Genomic DNA, 3,818 nt, shown 5'->3' with positions numbered 1-3,818 from the left:
TACTTACTGCCCTGCTCCTTCCACACAGGATCCTGAACTCCACCATCTCATGGTCACTGCAGCCAAGACTGTTCCCAACCTTCAGATCTTCAACCAGTCCTTCTTTGTTTGTTAGTACAAGGTCCAGCAGCACACCTCTCTTCATGGGCTCCTCTACCAGCTGTGTCAAAAAGTCATCAACAGTGCTCTGCAGGAACCTCCTGGACTGTCCGTGCCTGGCTGTATTGCCTTTCTAGCAAATATCAGGGTGGTTGAAGTCCCCCATGAAGACCAGGGTGGGGAGAGGTGACGCTACTTCCAGCTGTCTGTAGAAGGCCTCATCAACTTCCTCTTCCTGATCAGGTGGCCTGTAGTAAACACCCACAACAGCGTCACCCATATTAGCCTCCCCCTTAATCCTTACCCATAAGCTCTCGACTCATTCTTCATCCACCCCCAGGCAGAGGTCAATACATTCCATGTGCTCTCTCACATAAAGAGCAACTCCACCACCTCGCCTTGCTGGCCTACCTTTCCTAAAAAGTATGTAGCCATCCTCGACAGCATTCCAGTCATGCGAGATATCCCACCATGTCTGTGTAACTGCAATGAGATCATGGCCCTGCGACCACACGCAGATCTCTAGTTCTTCCTGTTTATTCCCCATGCTGCATGCGTTGGTGCACAGGCATTTCAGAGGTAATCCAGCATGCAGGTTTCCCTGGAGGGGTGCAAGAGGTTCCACCATAGCCACAGACACCCTTGATGTGGTTGGCTTTCTGGTTCTTGTCTTGGGAGGCAGCTAAGGGATATTTGTTGCTGCTCTGGTTGGTCTGGCTTATTCCCCTAGGCAAGAAAATACATTGAAATGTGCTGAGACACTCACTGAAATCATGACCACTTTATGCGCTGAAGAGAATGTACCCATTTGGCAGTACTCTGTGATGATGATGCCATTTCACGCCTCTGCTAGATAGTGGGAGATCAGCTAAACCTGAATCAAAGTTGTGAAGTTAATCTGTACTGTATTGCTGTGGAACTCTTAAAGAAACATCAGATTTCTACATTTGTATCAAATGAGTACCTAATGTTTAAATGGATGTCAATAGATATTAGAGGAAATGAACAGTTGTATGGCCGTTAGTTTAAAACATGACTTCATAATTCAACTGTGTTTTTTACACACACACACACACACACACACACACACACACACACACACACACACACACACACATATATAGAGAGAGAGGTACGTTTCAATTACAAAGCAGGCAAAACCCTCAGAGCTCTTAGAAGTGCAGCTCTTAAATTAACAAAAGTTTGACAGTTCAAACTGTTCTTTTAATTTGCAGACAGGCATGTTAACAATATGTTGCGTGGAGGAAAGAATGAAATGAGGACACAGTTACAATTCTGAGGTAAAAAGAGATAAGGATTTCATACAAGATACAATATCACTGGCAGAGCTGGGAATATCCTTACTGTTCTTACTCCAACAACATTGTTTTGTTTGTTGAAATCCCATGGAAGCATTATCTTTGCATGGCATAAAGACAGAGTAGTAACCCTTTCCTAGGAGAAAGGGATTTTGATTGCCAACTGTTGGAAACCAAGGCATAAATTAAAAGCCTTAACAAAACCCGCACAGAACTCAACATCTCCTGTATTGACAGGTTTTCATACTTTTTAGGGAGATGATAGAAAGTGATCTTTAGCATCAATTTTTAATTTTAGTTACACTAACAAAAATGAGTAATGTTACTCATGAATTTAGCAAAGTAGCTCCAGATTTAATGCACAATTAGAAAGATCACAGCATTATTTAGATCCTCACATATTCATTAAAGTCTATGTTTCTGCTTATTTATAGAAATTAATACAGAACCACTGCAAAGGACAATTTCTACTTTTTTTCTCAAACTTCCGTGCACCAGCAGGTCAGCAGCATTGTCTTCCCTATGTGAGACTAATTCTCTTACAGGAACCACCACACACTCGAGTTGAATCAAAACCTGGAGGCAAGCAAAGAACCAAAGCATGAGGAATATCACCTCATCAGATCTTCAGATCCCTGTTCTGGAATCCCAGAGATCCTGGACCGTGCTTGAAATACTTCTTTCCCAGTGAAGACAGCTAATTCTTCCTACGGGGAAAGAACATATCAAGCAGGGAGTCTTCTCCAGCTACATTCAGTAAAGGTGGTTCTTGCACACTCAGGTTTTACAGTCTAAAGTGCTGTCCTGAACTCTTGTGTTCTTTCCTACTTTTCAACAACAAGCAAAGGAAGAGGAATTTCCAGTATTCCCAAAATTGACTAAAGAAGTGTTGGTCAAGCACAGAGAGGAACATGACTCTATCCCAATAAGCTAATTCTTGGCTAGCTTAGTTCAACCCTATGAAATAGCACTTCTTGAAGCAACTGTCCATTTCTGTAGATATGCCGATGGCAGACTTTTCCTGAAAAAAAATCAAACACAAATCCTGGGGTGATAGTGATCAATTCACAAATTATTATTTTATAGAAATTTCTTCACAACCTTTCATCTATTACCTTCAAAATTTTTCACCTGTATGTCTATCAACTTGGTCAAAAATCACGTTCTGTGGCTTTGACAGTCAGGCATACTAACTGGTTAATTGTTTTAGGTCACACCAGTCCAAAACTGAGACCAAATGTTATACATCTGTTTTAATAGTTTGCAGGCAGTTTGCACAGTTTGCAAAAGAGTGCAGTCGTTCTGTGAAAGTTTTATAGAACAAAAAGTTACATGTAAATGAGTACATAAATCCTTGTGAAAATGAAAGTACCTTGAACTTTAGAGTGAAAATCACTCTTCCAAGAGCGATGAAAATGTCAACAGGTATACAATCTGAAAAACAGTTATGCTATTTCTGTTAAAGACATTTTCACCTCTCCTACTCTTTCCAAGTTATTTCCCAGGTTAATGTCTAGAATGTGTGTTCTTGTCTGCTGCATTCAAATATGCAATCACAATTCTTGACCAAAAGCAAAACAGAATCCACTTTTTCTAAAACAATGAATATTTTAGCAACTATATTAAGAAAATGAATACGTTATTCACATAAATCTTAACAAAGAGTAGCTGAAAGGCCCAGATTTGTGCAAATAATTTAATCTGAGAAATAATTTATTACTTGAGGCGACAAATGTAAACGCAACATGCTGTAAAATGCTCACATTTGTACAACTGCCGTGTTAATCAAATGTTCTGTTTTTACAGCCCTGTCAGTGTGTAATCAGGACTAATGATTTTCCTCAAGTCTAAAATACTTGCAGGCTGCAAGCTGCCAAGGTGGAGGCTGCCCTTCACAGTGGAAGTTCATGACCTTGCAGGAATGAGATTTTTCATTACAATCATTGAAGTGTAATGCCATTAAAACAAATTTAATGAATTCATTTCAATTACACGGTAGTTTTATATAAGATACAGTGTAGTTACATCATGGAAAGGTTGGGGGTTTTTATTGTAAGTAACTCCAGTTCGTAGAATTGGAATGATGTTTATATGACAGATGCCTTTGTTATTTTCCATTTGATATTTTAATTTTTAAAATAACTATTAGAATCCAGGTTACATTACCAAGATTATAATTACACTTTATTTATTCCCAGTAATATAATTGCTTTCTGGTCAAAAAGTGTACTTGCAGTGTAACTACTCCGAAATTTCCCCTTGCAAATTATGGAGCTGAAGCGAATGTTTTCACTGCTTACAGAATTTTGTATGGCAACAATAAGAGGCAAGAGAGGAAAGGTCATTTAAAACTTATTAAATATAAGAGATTATGTCCTTCCCCCTGTGTTTTACTTATTC

Source organism: Balearica regulorum, chromosome 8 (assembly GCF_011004875.1).
Source record: "Balearica regulorum gibbericeps isolate bBalReg1 chromosome 8, bBalReg1.pri, whole genome shotgun sequence".
NCBI classification, from domain to species: Eukaryota; Metazoa; Chordata; class Aves; order Gruiformes; family Gruidae; genus Balearica; species Balearica regulorum.
This window is presented reverse-complemented; position numbering follows the sequence as displayed.